This window comes from Lontra canadensis, unplaced genomic scaffold, assembly GCF_010015895.1.
Source record: "Lontra canadensis isolate GAN:19392208 unplaced genomic scaffold, GSC_riverotter_1.0 scaffold2, whole genome shotgun sequence".
NCBI classification, from domain to species: domain Eukaryota; kingdom Metazoa; phylum Chordata; class Mammalia; order Carnivora; family Mustelidae; genus Lontra; species Lontra canadensis.
This window is the reverse complement of record NW_022630996.1, coordinates 45,132,091-45,153,433: the sequence shown is the minus strand read 5'-3', so window position 1 is coordinate 45,153,433 and position 21,343 is coordinate 45,132,091. Positions and strand designations below refer to the sequence as shown.

At 43.4% G+C, this 21,343-nt stretch overlaps 1 long non-coding RNA gene across 1 annotated transcript; it reads right to left on the bottom strand.

Annotated features, from left to right (window-relative positions):
• Positions 1-811: 811 nt before the first annotated feature.
• LOC116877027 lies at positions 812-18,238 on the bottom strand. The gene is made up of 3 exons (XR_004384513.1): positions 18,197-18,238; positions 11,198-11,284; positions 812-952 (listed from the first exon to the last, which is right to left on the bottom strand). It is a non-coding gene; the product is annotated as an uncharacterized LOC116877027 (long non-coding RNA).
• Positions 18,239-21,343: the final 3,105 nt, after the last annotated feature.

Sequence of the window (21,343 nt, the reverse complement as noted above, 5' to 3'; positions counted from 1 at the left end):
AGGGCCTGGGTGGGTCAGTTGTTAAGCATCTGCGTTCAGCTCAGGTCATGATCCCGGGGTCCTGGGATCGAGCCCCGCATCCAGCTCCCCTCTCCCACTTCCGTCGGATTGTGTTCCTTCTCTCCCTATCTCTTTCTCTGTCAAATAAATAAATAAAATCTTAAAAACAAAAAAGCCCCTGAAATTTATTTATATTACAATTTCAGGGAGTCAGAGGAATACCAAACCAAGCAACAAATTTGTTCTCCTCGCATAAACTTTGAAAAGCAAGATTAAACATTCTCAAGCTTAAAATCGGGAGGAGGAAAATCATGAAAACAAAAGCACAGAATGACAGAAGGAACAATTCCCACTATTTTTAAAATGTCCCCATATTTCCCCCATTTCATCCTATAAATGAAAACGCCTTCGAAGGAAAATACCTACTACAGCATAGTGTTCCTCATGGAGCCTGCTTACTCTTCAGTACCTTCTTTTTGATTATAATCAATGAATTAAGGGTCCGTACCAGGAGTTTTAGTGATGTATGTGCCATACACTTGTTCATATGTATGTATGTATGTACAGATGTGTGTGTGTGTGTGTGTGTGTGTGTGCGTGCGCACATAAATGTGGTGACTAACTCTTTAAGAATCAGCTTAAAAATACTATTTGGAGCATGAGCTGTTGGAGATGGCAGTAGGAAAATAGCAGGGACTCCTTCCGTCTTGTTTCCTACCAAATCTCAACACCAAGAAGTATACTCAGTCAATGTTTGTTGACTCTATGAAGACAGGAGATGATACGCTGAAGAAACTTACACATTTAAACATGGCAGTAGTACATACAACACTGGAGGAAAGAAATTCGAGCAACCAGATGGAGACATCTGCAGTGATTCATGACATTCCGACGTTGACATTCTGTGGTAGTTGTTGACATTTTAACATCCATACCAATTTTGTTTTTACCCCTGAAAACAAAACATTAAACTTTCAACTTCTTTTTATTACCATGCAATCTGTGCCCTCAGCCCATCCCTCCTCCTCCCCAACAATTAGCCTTACCTCGTCCCTCATCCACAACCATCCTTGACTCCTACCTCATCCCTCCATAGACCTCCCCGTATCCTTTACCAGGGGCCCCCAAATCAAAATATCCCTGGTGTCCAAACAGTGCACAATATCAAACAGTATTCTAGTGGAACTTGGACCCATGGGGTACAAATGGCCTGACCAAGGGTGCTAGAAGTACACATATCAGGAGAGGCAGAGTGAGAGGAAATGGGAAGGAACAATGCGTAGGATTTGGCAACAGAGTTGATACAGCAGAAGGGACACAGAGAGTGGCCAAAGAGGACTCTCTAGTCAGCACGTGATGAGAAGAACGAAGACATTGGGGAAGTGGGGGCCAGAAGAGGGTGTGAGAACAGTTGAGGAGGAGAGGGTTTGGACTGGGGCATGCCAAGGTCAGTAGCAATGTCAAAGTCCTAAGTAGCTTTACATGGTTGCTGATTACAGTTGGCATCGATGGTCCAAGATGCATGGGAACAGTACATTTTGGGGTCACGTTCTAGCAGGGCTGAAGAACAGAAGGAGTCCCTGAGAAGGACATCCCCAGACAAGGGCTGTGTAGAGGCTGCAGGGGCTACACTCTGGTGTGTGGCCACCACACAGGAGGCCACACTCTACCACTCACTTGTTTCTGAGGCCCTGGAGGTGAAGGATGAGGCAGATCCCCAAGCCATTTCTGGCTGAGGGAGTCGTCAAGGAAGCAACTGCTCATTATTCTTCTACACCTCACTTTATTCAAATGAAGAACTCCTTAGAATTCTTCCCCTGAGAGAAAGTTCTCTCCCCTGAGAGAGAACAGGGCTGTGATTTAGAAACCCAAAGACAAGTTTGCTATGGCTGCCATAAGCAACAGAAATTTGGGCGATGTGAGCAACAGAAATTTATTTTCTCACAATTCTGGATGTGAGAAGTCTGGGATCAAGATTGGTTCCTTCTGAGGGCTATGAAGGAGGGATGTGTTCCAGGCCTCTCTCCTTGACTTAGAGATGTCTGTCTTCATATTCACAGGTTGTTCTCCCTGTATCTTCACATTGTCTTTCCTCGGTATGTATCTCTGTGTCCAAACTTCCCCTTTTTATAAGGACACCAGTCATATGAGTTTAGCACCCACCGTAATGACTTCACTTGAACTTGACTGCCTCTGTACAGACCCTGTCTCCAAACACAGCCCCATTCTGAGGTACTGGGGATGAAGATTTCAACATATGAATTTGAGGGGACCCAGTTCAATCCATCACAGCGAGTCAGAGGGAAAGGACAAGTGCATGAGGAAGTACACATTCTAGGAGAGCTCCATCTAAGTGTGCAGGGTTGGCAGTCATCAGCTTGGCCTCAGACCTTTGGAAATCCCCTGCATCTGGTCTTCCCAATTCTCGTAATCTCATCCCACCAAAAAAGACATCTAAATACATTCCATGCATTTCTGGTGAGAAGCTCAGTCTGCTGCCCTCCATGCAGTATGCTAGTGAGGTTTTAACTAGAGTGGTTTAAATGGTTTGCGTAAACTAGAGCCTCTGAGGCATTTCACCCTTTCCTTAGGCCTAAACAAATCTTTTCCAGGTATTCAAGACTTTGTACAATATTAGACCTCCTGAAGTTCTATCTCTTAGTGACGAATCACTATGATGATGAAAATGGTTGGTGACCTTTCCCCTTCGTGTCATTGCAGGGAAACCCGATGTCGTGTTCTTCCAGACTGGTTATATGGATACTGCTAGGGGAAGCAAAAGGGTTTACACTCACGACACGTAAGTGTGGGCTCAGGCAGAGTTCCTGGCAGAGCCCTAACCATGTACCAGGTGCTGTGCTAAGCCCAAGGGTTCACCTGGGAGCAGGGCAGGCTTCCGGGAGGGCGAAGAATTCTCCCATTCCCGCAGGCAGATGGGATTTACAAGTGGAAGGGCAGAGAAGCTCAGAGACCAGGGGACTCATGCTGTTGTTGTCAGACACAATCTTTGCTTACGGGTTGTGCCAACATTTTGATTGATGGGTTCCCCCATTATATGCGTTGCTAAGTATTTTTATACTACCCTTGCCTATGAGCCGTACTGTTGGAGGGAAACTGAGAAGGGGTGAAGGCAGCAAACAGTGCAAGCTAAAGAAACGGGCTTTAGGTGGTTATAGTTTAGAGAATTAGCTTGAGGAAAATGAGCCAGGATTTGTGTGGCAATTCTCAACCATCTTAGTATCGGGACTCTTTTCCACTCTTTTCCACTTGAGGACCAAAAATAAATAAATAAATAATTTTAAAAGATTACTGAGGACCTTAAAGAGTTTCTATTTATATAGTTTAAATCTATTAATAGTGACTGTGCTAGTAATTAAAATGGAAATTTTTGTGACATATGTTCATTCCTTTAATAAAATTAACTATCCATTACATGTTAACATAACTTATTTCTCATGAAAATTAATTATATTTTCTTCCTCAAAAACATAGTGAGAAGACTGTCATTGGGTTATATTTCTGGACATTTATTTAATGTCTGGCCTCAGAGAAGGCAGCTAGAATCTCATGTCTTTTCTGCATTCAATCTGTTAGTTGTCTGTTTCAGCTGAAGTACAGGATGGAAATCCAGCCTTACACAGATATGTAATTGGGAAAGGCAGGAGTTTCTGGGTTTCCTGAAAAGAACTCAGGACTCCCTAGGGGTCCTCTGATCACACTTTGAAAACCACACTAGATTACGTTAGTGGTTTTATTATCTTATTACCTCCTGATCAGAACTCTTCTAACGATACTGTTACAAGGAGACTCAAATGTCAGCATTTTAATCCATAATATAAGAAAAATTTAAAAATTTGTCTGTGTGTACATACCTACGTCTCAACTCTTTTACCTCTACATTTGAGAAGTCAGCTTTGTGCTAAAACTATCTTTTAGTTTGTTTGAAGTAAGAAGGTTAGCTAAAAAAAAAATTAGAAACAAATAGAGTTACTCAACACCTATATTCAATTATCATAGTTTTTTAAAATGCCTCCAACTCTGAAGACCCAAAAACTCTTAACTATGCACTTACAAATGATATTAAAATATGTATCATAAGCCATAGGCAATAGGGAGTATTTTGTGAAATTTGTTTTGCCTTTTTCTTTTTCTTTTTCTTTTTTTTTTTTGGTCTTTCGAGGAACTGTGTCATATGAATCATGGTGATGACCATTGTCAATGCAAAATGAGATAAGGGAAACTGGTTCATTGCCCAACTGTTTCAAGCCCAACCCTGATTAGCAAATTGTGGCTCTTAAGGCTGACCGAGGGAGTCTGAGCCTCATGAGACTGAATGGAGTCACAGGAGACTGACCCTTGCAAAACTTAGCTGAGGTACAGACAGTATCACCTTAAAAGCAGCCCCTAGTTGTTTTTCTAAGCCAGTGGTTTGCAGAATATCATGTGCTATATATAATATGGTTAACAAGGATGACTGAGTTTGAAGAGGGCAGTCCAAGATGCCAAAAAGGCTAAAGAAGCTCACCATGAAGTTAAGTCTTAGGACCCGTAATTCTAGCCAAAGGAGGGAAGAAGAAGAAGGAGAAAGAGGAGTGCAGCCTCATCCCCTTATTGAAAACAGGGCTGTCCCTAAATGGTACTTACCTTGAAAGGCCCCCTTCCACAAATTTTTTGCACCCTCTACCACACTGGAAAGCCCCTCTCCCTGAATGCACAGTGTTTCCCCCTGTTCTTGCCCTATGTCACTTGGGTCCATAATTTCCCCAATAGCCATCCTTCTCTTTAGCCTCACTATCTAAACTCCGGTACCTCACCTGGGTGTCCCAACAAAGTCTGTTTTAGGCACATTCAGCCTTCAAGCTTCAAGTTCAAATTCACATACACATTTCCTGCCTTGTCCCTGTTTTGTGAGCTTAGACCTGGGGTAAAACCAGTGTCCCTGAGGACCTACCTCTTTGCCAAGGCAATCTGCATCTTTAGAAGTAGGCTTAATTGGTGATCCTTCCGTAGTGTCACAAAGAGAACTCAAAACCCTCAGATGCTGTGAGAGGAAATGCTGGGCACCAGGGAGAGGTTATAAGGACATCTCACACTCCCACCCCCAAAGCTACTTTAAGTTACTCTTGTCAGGGGAGAAGCGTCATGCCCCAGGGAACTCAACTTTGGGTCTCTGATTTTGTGTGAAGAAAAGTGCGTAAGATGTTTTTTCTAGATTTATTTGCAGAAAAAAACAATTGTGCTCTTCCAGCTTCAAATTAGGATTTTATTAAATGATGGCCTATAATATCAGACATTGTTACCTACTGCAGGTCTGCTGATGGGGTCCAGAGAAAAGGCCAGAGGCCTCAGTGGGGTGTCGCCAACTGAGGGTCAATCTGTGTGTTTTTTCAACTACCATAAAATGACAGTATGCTTTTGCACTTGCTGGGAAAAGGATACCTTCCTTTTTGCCTCATTGCAAATCACTGAATTCATGGTAGCATTGGACAGGCTGAAACTTTCTAACACCACACTTTCCCTTCCTTTGTGGTATGATTTTCTTGGTAATGATTCCATTCTATAGTTTTCTATAGAAAACTGGGTTAACATTTCTCCCGGATGTTCTGTAGCAATCCAAAATAAAGTGTGAGTCTCCACTAAATCATAATAGGGGTGGTATTGATCCTTGTCTTGACTGCATCCGTCAGGAGACTGATGTCCAGACAGACTCCATTTGGAGCAGAACTGCTGTCTGGGTTTTCTGGAACGAGAGATTGATTTGGACTCATGCAAGGTTTTCCAACACCAGCTAGACACTGGTGAGGGTCTCATGTGCCAGTCAGAGGCTGCAGGGGATATTCATTCTCAATCTTAGTGTCCCATGAAGGAGGTTTGGCAAACACAAAGGAGAGAGTACTCTATTTACTTTAAAAAAAAAAAAAAAAAAAGATTTTACTTACTTGTTAGAGAGGGGGAGGAGAGAGAGAGCACAAGCAGGAGGAGCGGCAGAGGGAGAAGCAGGCTCCCTGCTGAGCAGGGACCCAACGCTGGGCTCTGTCCCAGGACCCTGGGGTCATGACCTGAGCTGAAGCCAGACGTTTAGCCAATTGAGTCACCCAGGTGCCCCTACTAGGTTTACTTGTAAAGAAATGTTAAAGCAGTTATAATTATTGGATTGCATATATGGATTAAGTTGTGGAATAGGAATAATGGGACCTTGAGATAATGTGGTTTATTTTAAAGTATAAACACACAGGGTGTGTGCTCATATTTCGTGGAGTAATAGAAGGAAAATTTGTCCTGAATGAGCAAATACGCTTAGGAAAACCAGACTCACGGATTCGTTCACATTCCTGGCTTTATGACCCTATGGTTTTATCTGGTTAATGTTAACTTTCCACACTTGGCTACCAAAATAGCTTTCCATTCTGAGGCTTTTACTGCGAACGGGTAGCTTCAGTTTTCCTTTCACACCTCACCGGATATTAATCTTTCAGAATCCTTGTCCTCCCTTTTGCAATGTTCCTCATGTTCACACTTCCTATTGAGAAACTGCTGCACACACTGAGGATATCCTGCTTGGTCAGCAGGGTCGGCTGTTCTGAGCAGCAATTCTTAGGAGATATGGCCCCATTATTCCCCCTGACGGCGGCTCTGGGGGACACGCCTTGTGCCCTAGTAGCTCTGAGGCTCGTCAGACCCAGCTCATTCTCTCTGACTAATCATGGTCTTGAATAACAGTTGTCATCCACAGTTGGTCTCTTATGGAATTACCATGGCTAAGCAATCATTTGTTTGTTTAGAAGCATTAGACATTTTTTTAGAGGCGATTCCCTGGGGATTATGCTGTTTTGCATCAGGCTATGCAGGAAGACATCTTTTAGGAACACTAGGTTCTCAGGGAGGCGCATCGAAGTGAGTAGAAACAATTGTGAATGGAAAGGTGATTTGAGGACGTGATCATTCCAGCACAATTTGTTTCTGAACTGCAGCTTCTTATAGTACTTCATGGGTTGTTTTATGAATGCTGGGAAGTCTGATCTGGGAAAAACATGGGCAACTTTTCTAAGGCTCATATCATTGAGGGTATTTCTTCATTCAAGGAGGAGAGTTTGTTCCAAATAGGAGGAAATTGAGAACATACTTTCTAGAACTTAAATCCTAACTCTGCTGCTATCCCAGTTATCTATTGCCATGTAACGAAGCACCCTAAAATTTAGAGGACTCAAACAAAAGCCATTTTCTTGTTCATGATTGTATGGATTAGGAATTCAGACCAGGCTCAGTGGGGATGGTTTACGGTATTGTCTAAGACAGATTATGCGGTGCTAGAAGATCCAAGATGGCCTTACTCTCATGGTTAGGACACTGGTGCTGGCTGATGGCTGGGAGGTATGGGTAGTTGTATGTGCACTGAGGTAGCTGGCTCTTCAAAGAACTGGACGTCCTCTTATAACTGTAAGTCACACAGGGTCACTTCCCTCACATTCTGTTGATCAAAGTAAATCACAGGGTTGACCTAGATTCAAACAGAGGGGAAACAGACCCCGCTCCTTGGCCAGAAAGCATCACAGTGGCACAGGAATTGTTGGTAGCCACTTTCTGCTGAAATGTTTCTACAGTGGCTTGTTCCTAGCAAAAAGCTTTTAAGTTCCTTCACTTAGCCAATTAGTATTAGTCAACTGCCTCAAAAAAATAGAGAGGGTTACTTATTTTATTAACTCCAAAGTGTCATTAACTGTAAGAGGTACATTGTTCTATACATTATTTAAAAAAAGAAAAAGGCCACCAAGTAAACCATGACATGACATAAATTGTTAAGATGCATCTTGATTTCAGAGATATTACAAGGTGGAGGAAATGTGCATATTCAAGATAATGAAAAAATGGTAATTATCTAACTCGGCAGAGTTCTAAGACAAATGGGTAAAATCCAAGGTTTGGAAGCTAGTCATTATTTTGATCACTGACTCCATCAATTGGGCATCAACTTGCGTAGTCCTTATCCTGACTAAGGCACTCATTCTGGCATGGTCTGATAGCACAGGGACTTAAAAGATCATTATTTCCCTCCTACCTCCTCATCAAACCATGAGGGGCAGGCAAACTGTGAGAATCAAGAGAACAACTGGGTATTTGTGGCTCAATTAGCAAAGCTGCACTCTTTTGGGTAGCTGATCCCCATTTTTGGTTGCTTTGCTCCCACTCAGCTCAACCAATACACCTAGACCTTCTACTAGATTCTTTATTTCACTCACTGAATATTTTTCATCGTAGGTAAGTCCTCAGTAGTTTCACACTGGCTTCCTAGATGATGGGATTTCCAGGAATAACCTGGGTCATAAAAGCAGTGAGTATCATACTTCCAAATTTGGTCAATGCTTATTGGATTCCTATGTATGCCACAGAGTGTGCTAGATGCTACAGTAGTCAGAAAGACAGACTTGCAGCATTCCCTCTCACAGTCCGATGGGGGAGGCAGGCAATGGACAAGAAAAACAAACATCTTAAATCATGAGAGATCTTATAAGTATGATGGGGGAAATGAATAAGGTAATGAGGGAAAATAAGAGGAGACTTCTTTAAACAGCGATGATCATGGAAGGGCATTCTGAGGAAAGAGAATTTAAGCAAACAACAAAAGATTTAAAAGGACAAGCCATGCAATAAGCCAAGGGAAAGTGCTTCTAGCTGGAACAGAAGACACAGCAAGTACAAAAGTGCTGAGGTCGCAAAGAACTTGGCACGTTTTTGAAACTGAAACTAGATAGATACAATCCGAGAACAAGGAGCAAATTTCTCTAGAAAACCATAGAGCAGGCTAGAGATTGATGTCAAAATGTCTCCTATGTTCCACACAGGCAAAACAAACAGAAAATATTTTAAAAACAAACAGCAAAAACAAAAACAAAAACAAAACTGGAACCAGAATATTATAAGCCTAAAAACATCTCTGAGAAGAAAAGAAAATGAGTCCTATAGTGGTTTTTCTCTTTCCTTTCTTCCTAGAATATAATGAGACAGTTCTTAGATTTATAGAGGCTTATTCATGAAGTCGGTATTTCTCAAACATGAGTAAGGAAGCAAGCCTTTCAAGGAAAAAAAATATATAAATCATCAGCATTGACTTAAATCATTTTAATTATGTTTCTTTAAGACAAATGAAGTGTGAATACCTTGTGCTCATAGATCTTATGCAAATCTAAAATGAAATCAAGTTTATAAATTAAAGGCAAACTGAGTTACAAAACCAACAAAGAGTTATCAACATTACTTTAGAGCAATGAGTGATACTATTTGCTGCTGCTCAATTGCCCACGTTTGGTTTACTAGCAGACCATACAACCAACGTGCTTCATTCCACTTGTTGCAAAGTTGGATCATTACTCTTATCATCTTCTTTGATCATCTTTTTAAAAATTAGGTTTCCTTCTTTAGATGGATCCATTATTCATCCAATGGACTCATTATCATAAAGGCCAATGAGCACACTTCAAAACACAATGTTGAAATTAAAATATACAACAAAAATATACTGTTTAACAAAATTTTTTTTTTGTTTTTTACTATTGCATTTACAATCTAACCATGCTAATTTATGTATACACAGCTAAGATTTCATAAATAGCCAATGATTTTTGTAAATATGTACTAATGGTCAGCTCTGGGGTCTGTATAGTTTCTTATGCTAATGATTAGGACCATTCCATTCTCCCACTACCTTTCTCTATGAAATGACTGTAAAAACCTTGGTGTGTATATTGCATTGTAATTTGGCTTTCCTTGGTACTCATATGCCCATATGTTCGACACAGATGTCCCTATGAAATCACATGGAGTATTTCAATAAAAGGTGGTAGTCTGGGAGTTCTAGAATGTGCTCAGATTACTATAAGATTATCATAAATATGAAAACCCCACAAAGTGTAATCCCACAGAGTTTGCAGACTCTAGTAATACATCAGAAGGGTCCAGGTTGAGAAATGGTACATACATCAATAATGGGGTCAGAAGGAAGAATAGATCTGAAATGTTTAATAATATCAGGAACAATCAGCCTAATGTGAATACAGCTGGACTAATGCATGCCACAGAGACACAGCATGGGACATCTATTCAGTTTAGAAAGAATGTGAAGAAGGAAGCTTGAAAAATGTAGTAGCTAATAATAATGATGATTAATGCTTGTTAAGTGTCTAGAGTATCGGGCACTGTGTCAAGTAATTATTAACAATGATAAAAAAAAAAGAATACAGTTCATTTATTAGCTGCTACAGGCATATGTAATAGAAAAACATAGTTCCAACTAGGTCACTTTTTCAAAAGAGAAAGCAGGAGAGCAATTACTTTCTAATTTAACAATGTCAGGTCTAACAATCTAAACAAAATCTCTCACGAAAGATTTCCTGCCCAATTTCTGGAGACCCAGAATCTCTTCCTGAGACTTGAATACCAATACATGTCTCAAAGAGTGTCAGTGATAGAATGGTGTCCACAGATGGCTGCCAGGAGCCCCTTCCCTCCCTGTCCATGTGAAGTCTGATGCCCCTTCCTTTGAAAACAGTCTGGCCTTAGTGGTTTGCTTAACCAGTAAAATACAGTAGAAGAAGCATTTGGGTGCCTGTAAATCTAGGTCTTAAGAATGGAACTTGGAACTTCTACCAGCTCTTCTGAACTGCAACTGTGTGGGATGTTTCCTCTTGGACCTCAAGTGTGAGAAGGCTGCTGGAGGAAGGCCAAGCAATGCATGTGGGCACTGGCACGGCCCATGCCACCTGAGCCCCCAGCCAATGGCCAGCATCCATGGCCAGCCAAATGTGCGTGCCACATCTGTGGCTCCTGGCCACTTCCAGAGAAAACCAACCGAGAGAGTCCCAGCTCCGCCCATGGAAACATGGAAAATACCAATAAGTGTAGTTTGAAGTCCCTAAGTATTAGGATGCTTTGTTATGCAGCAATAAGTCAATATACTAGGATCCCAAGCCAAATCATTCATTTCCCCCCAAACCCACTCTGCCTTTGTGTGTCCCATCATAAACTTCCATTTAATTAGGTAAAAAATCTTGAAGTCATCCCTGAGCTTCTCTTTTTCTCAAATGCTGCCTGCAATCCACTGGCAAATCCTGTTGGCTCAGTATCTAAATCATATCCCAAATTTCCTCACTTATTACTTCTTCTGCCCCTTCCATCTTCATCCAAAGCTCCCAGGACCTCTTACCTCCTGCACTAGCTGCGGAGTTGGGCTCCCTGCTCCCACCTTTGCCTCTAGGGTTTCTTCTCCACGTGACAGGCAGCCAGAGTCCTCCTGCAAAAACAGAAATTCCTCTGCTCACAGTCCTCTCGTCACATGTAAAATAAGCCCAAAGTCCTGGCCATGGCCTAGAATGTACTCCAGCCTCTGGCTCCCATTTCCTTGCTGACCTCATTTCTTACTGCTCTCCTCTTTGCACACTCTTCGGCCAGACAGGACCTCTTGCTTGTTTCTTGAACATGCCAATCACACCTGTAGTTCGTTGTTTTGTTTTGTTTTTTAAGATTTTATTCATCTATTTGACAGACAGAGATCACAAGTAGGCAGAGAGGCAGGCAGATAGAGAGCGAGAGAGAGAGAGGGAAGCAGGCTCTCTGCTGAGCAGAGAGCCCAATGCGGAGCTCGATCCCAGGACTTGAGATCATGACCTGAGCCAAAAGCAGAAGTTTTAACCCACTGAGCCACCCAGGCGCCCCTGTAGTTCGGGGTCTTTACACACTCTCTTCCCTTTCCCTAAAATACTCTTCCTAGAGATATTATTATGAAACTTTGATCCACATCTCTGTGCATATTGCTGCTGCTCCAGGAGGCCCTTCTCTGACCACCTTCACTAAAATAGCAATGCTGGACTTTCTGCAGCCCCATACACTGCTTTAGTCTTCTCTGTCATATTTCCATCACCACCCTTTGCTATGGATCTCTTTGTTTCCTGCCTATTTTGCTCCATCTCAATGGAACCCTATGAGAACAAGGATATTTTCTGTTTTGTTTACTGATGCATCCCCAGTGCCTAAAAGAATGCCTGGCACATAGTAGGTCCTCAAGAAATTCTTGTCGGATGAATGAATGATCCCTAGACCTGTTTCCCAGAGTGTCAGTAAGTACTTACATATATCTGCCTGCCTGACATTTAAGCTAATGTTTTCCATATGTCATTCAGTTCTCAACCTCAAGACACATGACTTTCCCAGGCTAAAAGGGGATGGAGAGGACACGTCATCCCCATGCTGTCCACCTTACTAATATTTGGCCTCAGTACTGTCTGTGGGTATGTATTCTCTGTGTGTGACCACAAATCCTCCTCCCAATCCTAACTTCTTGGAGCTCAGGTTCAGACAGACTTTATTTAGGAGGCTACATAAGTTCAGATGGCCGACCCTGGTCATTCATCTATTTAATTAATGTCAATAGAGCCCCTACTCTGTCCCAGGCCCTGTAAAAAGTACTGGTGATACAGTAGGGAATAAGATAGATTGGGCTCCGTCTACTCAAAGCTGGCATTTTGAAGTATGGCTGAGAGATTAGGCAGCTGGGGAGTAATGGCAAAATGTGCCAAGGAAACTGCCCATAACTACAGCCTTGGGGTGTGAAATGGGGCTCCCAGCATCCCCGGTTCAGTACCCCAGAGCTCTCCTGGATCCTCTGAGGTTCCTTCAGCCTTCATTCAGCTTGGGACTAGACCAGATTTTGTGGTGTAATTGCCCTTTGTAGATAATAAAACTTTCCATTTGTACAGTAGTTCAGGGCACTGATAACAGCCAACATTTGTTGGTGCCAACCAGGTGCCCAGTGCCATGGAGGGGACATAGTTATCTCATTCCCGCAATACACTTGGGAGGTAAGGTTATTGTCCCTATTTTATGATTAAAAAATCAGAAGCTCATAGAGTTTCAATAATTTGGCATTCAACTAATATAGAGCAGACAGAACTCATAACTGCTTGACACTAAATTTATACTTTTTCCTTAACACTGCATTGCTGCCTATTAAAAATTAAGATAAAATGTTCTGGTGTCAATACCTGTAAAAGTTCATGTCTGTTATCTGTTTTTGCCATTATATATCCTTCTGAGTCAGCAAAGGCAAGTGCTGCTTTCCCATTTTACGGGAGAAAAAATTCAGTCCCATTAGAGAAGCATAATGGAAGTCATTTAAGACTACCAGGCAGGTTTGTATATTCAAAGGTGTTTCCCACATTGGCTGCCACTGAAACCAACATTCTCCCATAAAAGATTTTTTTCTTTGACCAATGAAAAGGTTAGGGTTCTAATTGCTTCTTATTAAAATACAAGTACTCTTAAGAGGGCTTATAACCCAAGCAAATTGTCAGGTACCATCTTCTTGGGATCTGCTTGAGAGTCGGCAGAGAGGATTATTGCTTTCAAAGTAAGGAAGTAAGGCATCCAGAAATTGGGGCACCTGGGTGGCTCAGTGGGTTAAGCCTCTGCCTTCAGCTTGGGTCATGATCTCAGGGTCCTGGGATCAAGCCCCACATCGGGGTCTCTGCTCGGCGGGGAGCTTGCTTCCCCCTCTCTCTCTGCCTGCCTCTCTGCCTACTTGTGATCTCTCGCTTTCTCTCTCTGTCAAATAAATAAATAATCAATCAATCAAACAAACAAACAAACAAACAAAACAAAGTAAGGCATCCATGGGGAGAGTTCCAGGCACAGACTCCTTCTTCAGAAAACCACTTAGACTGGGCTCGAACTGGAGCTACTACTTGACTGGAAGGGGCCACATGAGTATATTAGCAATACAGCCAACCAGACCCAGCGCTCCTGGCTTCCTGACTCTCTCTTGGGCTCACTCTCATCTGAACCCATCAACCTACATGCGTGGGGGGCCCATGCCGTCCCTGACAGTACGGCTAATGAGCACAGACCCAGAGAAGTAGCAGGAGAGCTTTCAAACTCCATCTAGTACAAAGATCCAAGTTTTTTTGAAGTTTGTTTCCCTACTTTGTAAATAGCTGGACCTTAAGGGTGTGTTGCTGGGATAGAATCCTTAGCCGCAAACAGGAGATCCACCAATAGAACCAACTTAGGCATCCTGGCTCAAACTCAGAAGCACCACTCAGGGATGTGTTCCAAATCCTTGGGACAGATGCATGTGTGGCTCGGGAGGTCCCGTCTCAGTAGTGTCTTCTAGATGACATTGGCTGCAGCCAGCCCACTCGCCGAGTGCCACATAACCAAGATCGCTTTGCCCACACATCACAAGGGCCTGGGGAAACCCTGTGGCAAAGCCAAAGAGCCCTAACTCCAGACCTTTCAAAGCAGTCCTAAAGCCCAGAGGGCAGTGTATTATCTGTATTTACCCAACAAAACAGCAAAGGTTAAAACGACAGTTGTGGATATTTTCAGCAGTTGAGACTGTCAGAAGAGCAAGAAGCATGACTAAACATATCCAGGCAGTTTCCCTGCATTGCGAGGCAGGGCTCATTTTTTTTTTTTTTTTTTTTTTTGCTTTGTTTTGTTTTTGTTTTGGAATTCCAGCACCTTCAAAGAGTAGTCATATTGAAAGAAAATAACCACTAGAATAATAAACATCCCTTATACATCATGAATTGTTATGGAAAACTTTCCTGTATATATTTTCTTGAGAATTCCCAAGTTCCTGAAGCTCACACTGCTAATAGGATCTTCAGCTGTGGGATCTTTTGCGACAATTCGGAAATGTGGGCAGCCAGCTCACGTAAGAAAGTGGACGCCATTTCCCACATCCATCCAAGACCTCTTGATACTTCTTACGTGTTCTAGCTCATCAACCTTGTCAACGAAACTCTAGTGGGTCATTTTCTTTTTCAAAAAGAATACGAATCATGTAGCATATCTCAGGGATGAACAACAGACGACAGCATTTAACAAAAACGCTCAGCTCAGTGTGCCAACTGGGTCACAGGCATTCTCTCACTGAATTTGCACAACCATCTTGTGGGGGAAGCACTTTTAGTATCCTCACCATTTTCCAGATGAGGTCACCAAGGCACGGCATGTTTGAGTGACAAGCCCAAGGTTACATAGCAGGTAGCTAACTGGTAGAATGGGGGTGCAAGCCAGGATCCGTCTTCTGCAGAGCCAGCAAGCAAAGACTCCCCACGCTTCCTTGACTCCCCTCCCTCCCTCTTGCCCCAGCTCTGTAACCTCAGTCTCCAGCTTGCCCTCTAGGGGCCGGCGAGGGAACTGTTAAAATGCGGGTCACTTCTGGGATGGGTCCTCGCTCTCGGGGACCTGCACCATTACCTGACCCTCAGTTTCCCTACGTGAAGCATTCTGTTGTCCAGCCGGCAGTCATCTTTCCAACAGTATGATTTTCCATAGGGAAGCAATACTAGTTTCAAACAACCAACCTGCAAGCGAGCTCTATCCACACGAACTGCCTGTTTAAGATCACATTGTAGTAAAAATTCCCCTCTGACCGTCTCTCTCCACACCTAACCCAGAAAACTGTAGATATGTCAGGATGACAGTAAGTCCAAGTTTCCTGTTTCATTTTTTATTGTATGTTTGTAAAGCAATCAATAGTGTACCGTTTCTAATGCAGAAGTTACCAGTCATCTCAATGTTCAATGGCACATTTTGTTAAACCCTCTCCAGTGCAAAACCACACAGCATCCGTGTTATCTACTCTGTGCTCGCTTCCAGCCTTCACCATTTTGAAATTACCTGATGCTTATTTTCCACTTCTATTTTCTATGGGCTGCATTTTCATTCTTCACTCTTACCTTTTCCTTGTGTTCTTTTAGGCTCATCTTTGAGTGTCAGTCTTGGTCCACAAACAAGGAAATTTGCTCTCATTTCTTTCAAGTTGTAAAAGTAATCAATGTTATTTATTAAAAAAATACTTTTTACCAATAAAAATTAGCTTTGGTCTTCAATCTGATAATCAGAAAGGAAAACCTCATCGGTCCTTCTGAAAATGCCTTTTACGGTTTTTTTGTTTTGTTTTGTTTTGTTTAGAGGGAATGGGAGATAGGGGAGAGGGAGAGAGAGACTCTCAAGCAGAGTCCACACCTGGCACGGAAGCCTGAAGCAGGGCTTAATCTCATGACCCTAAGATCATAACCTGAGCCAAAACCAATCAACTGAGCCACCTAGGTGCCCCCTAAAATGCCTTTCTTAAATAAAATATACCTCTGTTAGACTAGTAATGGAGCAGTTCTCTAAGGGGTACACATCAAAATCACCTGGAAGAAGGGTGGCTCGGTCAGTTCAACGTCTGCCTTTGGCTCAGGTCATGATCCCTGGGTCCTGGGATTAAGTCCCACACCAGGCTCCTGGCTCAGTGGGGAGCCTGCTTCTCCCTCTCTCTGCCATTCCCCCTGCTTGTGCGCGCTCTCTCTCTCTCTCTCTCTGATAAATAAATAAATAAATAAATAATCTTTAAAAAAGATCACCTGGAAGGCTTGTAAAAATGCTAATTGCAGCCCCATCCATAGAGGTTGTGGGGCCTGAGGTGGGGCATTTCTGACAAGTGGCCAGCTGAAGCTGATACTTCTGGTTGGGGGATCCCACTTTGAGAACCAGTGGTATAATATTAGTGGTCACCCCAAAGTCATTTATGACTTCTTTAAAGCTCTGGTGGTTGTAATTCACAAATGCCTAATCAGACGGGCCTGAGCGCAGGGGAGAGTTCATTGGAGCAGCTGGAATAGACTCCAAGATGAAGCTGAACCACCAGGCTAGAGCAGGCGGATGGAGGAGCACGGCAGGACGCAAGCAACCTCCTGGATCTCTGTCCAATCTAAACTCAAAGTTGCTCTGTTCAAATCATCCAGGGAGAGATCGGACAGGCCACTGGCCAGTTGATGAATGGACTCCCCCAGGGTCAGAGTTCAGCCCTGATTAAGTCAGTTTAGGCCACAGGCGCAGAGTCTCTTAATCCAAATAAGGTGCCCTGAGAAAGGTACAGCTCTTAGAGAAGACCGGCTTGGCCCAAAGCCTAAAGGGCATCTGCTGCATCATCTGAACTCTCATTGTCAAGAGACAACTGTGGTTTGGGGAAAGTAAAGTACTTGCATCTAATAAATAGCAAAGCAGAAGCCAGTCTTACTTGGGTGGCAGGGATGTGGGGAGGGGAGGCGATGAAATGTGATGCCTGGATTCAAAGCTAGTCTGGAAGCGGGGAAGAGAGATTTGTTTCTTAGCCAATGCTGGGCTGAAGCTTCTGGTAGCAGCTCCAGAGGTCTGAGAGTTAAATATTCAGGAATTCTGCAAGCAGGTCAACCGTGGGTAGCCGGAAATCTGCTGTAGTTGGAGTATCTACACCATGAATATTGACTAACTTTACACATCAGCCCTCCCTTAATTTTTAGTTCCAAAGAGCCTGTTTGCTAGCACCTCATTGGCTAGCTCCACATGGGGAGAATTCACAATCAATGTAGACACCATATTTCATGTAAGATAAGGCAACCTGAATTTGCAGTGTTCCCAATAGTTGCCCTTCTAAACCCCACCTTTAGCTGATTGCCCTGGGGCTGGCAGCTAGCAATAACTTTGTGTATCCAGTCCCTCAAACTTCTCTCCCCTAAGGGCAAGCACTCTTTCTTGCTGACCCAGTGCAGGAAACAAGCCTACTGTCTTGGGGACCAGACTGTGTGCTGCTCTCGTTCCCAGATTCAAAGCTGGCTTTGTTCCAACCGCCGAACTGCAGAACTTCAGTAGTACAAGATGTAGACGAGCCTGAGCAAATGCAGATAAAACCGAGAGAGCTGTCTTTAAGAGATTTGTGTTAAAAAAAAAAGGGGGGGGGCGCCTGGGTGGCTCAGTGGGTTAAAGCCTCTGCCTTCTGCTCAGGTCAGGATCCCAGGGCGCTCTGCTCAGCAGGGAGCCTGCTTCCTCCTTTCTCTCTGCCTGCCTCTCTGCCTACTTGTGATCTCTGTCTGTCAAATAAATAAATTAAATTAAAAAAAAACACAAAAAACACAACTAATGAGGCAGCCGATAAATAGTTTCCCTTGGGGGGATATTGGCTTACTGTGTGATGATTTAACGAAGGAAACTCCTATGCAAATTGCCCAAGACGTCTTTCTCCAGGCTCCCTCCAGGCTCCCGTTATGTGTCTTGGCTGCCCAAGACCTCATTCCCATCAGTGGACAAAGGCTGGGAGAGAGAGAAACCTCTGTGACTGTAAGTGATTCCCCAGTCCCCTGGCCTCTGCCACCTGTCACAGAGCCCGCTGACGCACCTCCACTGCCACGTTGGCAGCACTCCACACAGTCTCCTGTCCCACATTTCTAAAGAGGCACTAACTGCCGGTGCTTCACTGACCACAAGTCAGCACAGGGGCCGGGTGGGCTGGGGGCGGGGAAGAGTGTTTCCAGCCAGGGCTTCCTGGGCCAGAGAGCCTAAGACAACACAGAGCAACACTCTAGCCTGCCTGGAGAGGAATTCCGGCGGGAAGATTGCTGCCTGTGCTGCTGCTGGGATGGACTGTGGCATGATTTCCTGGAACATAACCTCGTCATGAGATCTCCCGGGCATCTTCTCCTACAGCAGGCTGGGATTTACGAGTGCACTCGTGTAAAATACGAAAAACATGAGAGGATGCCAAGATAAATGAAGTCCTGGCACTGACATCTACGGAGACAGAAACATTTTCCAAATTGTAATGCTCTATCTCCTCCCTCCCTTTTCCTTTCTTCTTCCTCCTTCTGCCTCCTCGTCCTTCTCTCCCCCACTCAAAGTCTGCCCTTCGCCCCATTTATAGTCATTGAACTTTCACTGTGAACTTCCACCGATGTACTAAACTAGCTACTTTGGGAAACACAAAAATGTGTGTTGAGGTGAGAAGTGTTTAGCGCATGGATCCAGCAGCTTCCCTCTCCAAGACCAACCTGCTTCATCTTATTCATTGTTTTCTCCGAACACTTGAGCACACTATTCTTAGTGATGGTGGGCAAAACCTGACCCCCGCCCCTGCAGTCTCCTAGGGGAGGTGGATACTAGCAAAACTAAGGAGAGCCCAGAAAAATACCTGCTCTACAGTGGTACCTGTGAAGGGTTAAGATCAGTGCCTCTAGTTTTTGGAATCACAAGCGCTCTCACTGGGTTAGTGCATGATGTAATGTCATCTTCATAGCAGCCCTAGGAACTGGGCAGGGGAACAGTGTTGTTCATGCTGGAGGTCTTCTTGTCCCTCCTGGGCTGGGGGCTCTCTGAAGGACGGACCATGTTATAGAGTCAGAGAATCTCATAACTGAAGAAATTATGAAAGAAAGACACACAGCTTAGCACTTTCCCTACACCAACAAGAGACAGAGTGGAAAGGCAAGGAATTGGACTTGGCCACCTGGTTCCTGCCCCAGTGCTCAGCCATTTGCTACATACATTATTTTGAATATGAACTCTTTTTGCCTTAACATTCTCTTCTATAAAGTGAGATCAACATTATGTTATTGTGCTGTTAAAATATTAAATGAGGTAAGGATGTGAAAACACTTGGTGAAACACTGAACATTATTACAAATATGAGAGCTCTTTGTTCCTATCTCTCTTAAAGCCTAATTCTTTTACACTTAATTGAAAATGTGGTTGTGTGGGGACCAGATGTAGGCTCTTTGGAAGCAGAAGACAAGCTGTATTGATGTGAGTATGGTGGCTGCTAAAATGTTGTTTTAAACATAATTTTTTAGATAATAATTACTGGTTGGGTGGATAAATCATAAATACAGCTTGCCCAAGGGCAGTTCTGAATGTCTCCGGGGCTATTTCACATATACCGTAAACATGCCCTCTGAAGAATTTCTCTTCCACCTCCATTCAGTCCCTACGATATGACTACAAGGCAAGTTGGTCACAGTGTCCCCATTACAGCAGAAAGATCACCCATGTTTCTCACTGTACCATTAGGCGGGGTGAGAGTCAAGGCTTGCCACTCAGATCTCACTCTCAAGAGGACACTTGTCATTTTCCATTTGTAGGCTGATGTCCTATGGGCCGTGCTGCTGGGATGGATTGACAGTCATGGAATGGAGTCCTGGGGTCTTCAAGATTCAACAGAGCCACTGGGATGTCTTGGCCACAGATTGTAAATCCACTCTTGGGCACATATCCCTTCACACAGCCAGATACAGATTCTGCAGGCAATTCCAGCTGCTCCTATGAAGCTCTCTGGAGATAATGTGCTCATCCTCATCAGCTATTTGATTAATTGTTTGTCTGTGAAGCACCTACTCTATCCTGTGCTTGAACTACTGATGTAGGAGTTGTTCTCAGAGGCAGGAGTTGAAGCCATGAGAGTGAATGCCTTCAGGGATAGTGTGTGAGTAGACTGGAGTGTTGGAGGATACTCATAGTTGGTAAGCAGTACAAGGAAGAGGAACTAGAAAAAGGAAGAGAGAGAATGTGAGAGAAGGAGAATGAGGGAGTGACATGCGGAAATGACATATCATAGAAGCTGAGAGACAGAGGTGACATAATAGTATCATATCCAGGGGGGGAGGAGAGGAGTAAATGAAACAAGATGGGATTGGGAGGGAGACAAACCATAAGTGACTCTCAATCTCACAAAACAAACTGAGGGTTGATGCGGGGAGGGGGGTTGGGGGGGTGGGGTTATGGACATTGGGGAGGGTATGTGCTATGGTGAGTGCTGTGAAGTGTGTAAACCTGGCGATTCACAGACCTGTACCCCTGGGGATAAAAATATATTATATGTTTATAAAAAATAAAATTAAAAAAAAAATAGTATCATATCCAGTGGAATCATCAAAAGGAACTCTGGTGAAAGACCACGAGATGTGGCAATAAAGAGGTCATTAGTAAAATGTAGGAGGGAAGTTTTAGCTCTGTGGTGAGTCAAAAGGAGCAAGAGAGGGAAGATGTAGCTGCCCGGGAAAGTGATACTGTGGCAGCAGTTCACATATTCAAGGATTTGGACAGGAGAGAATTGTTAACCTGTAGTGAGAAGAGGTATCAGGATCAAGTAAATATCTTGTCAATTTGGGCAAATCTCAGTATGCCTGGTATTAGGAGGGAAAGAGTCAGAAGGAAGGGTAGGAAATAATAAATATACGTATCTATCCTCAATTCCTAACACAGAGCTCCTAAAATCCTTGTGATTTTCTAAGTGATAAGAATATGAGGAGCATCTTTTGTTCTAACATTTGGTCTTTGCCTGATTTCTGAACCAGAGCTCCTAAATCCCTTGGAATTTCCCAAATCCCTTGGAATGTCTTTTGTTCTAATGAGGTAGCTCTGGGTGGGCTCCTGAATAGCTTCATGTTGAGAGTGGTCACCAAAAGACAAGATCATGTTGGAAGTTTGGAACTTTCCACCTCATTTCCCATCCTTTAAGATGGGGAGAGGGCCTGGAGACTGAGTTAATGATCAA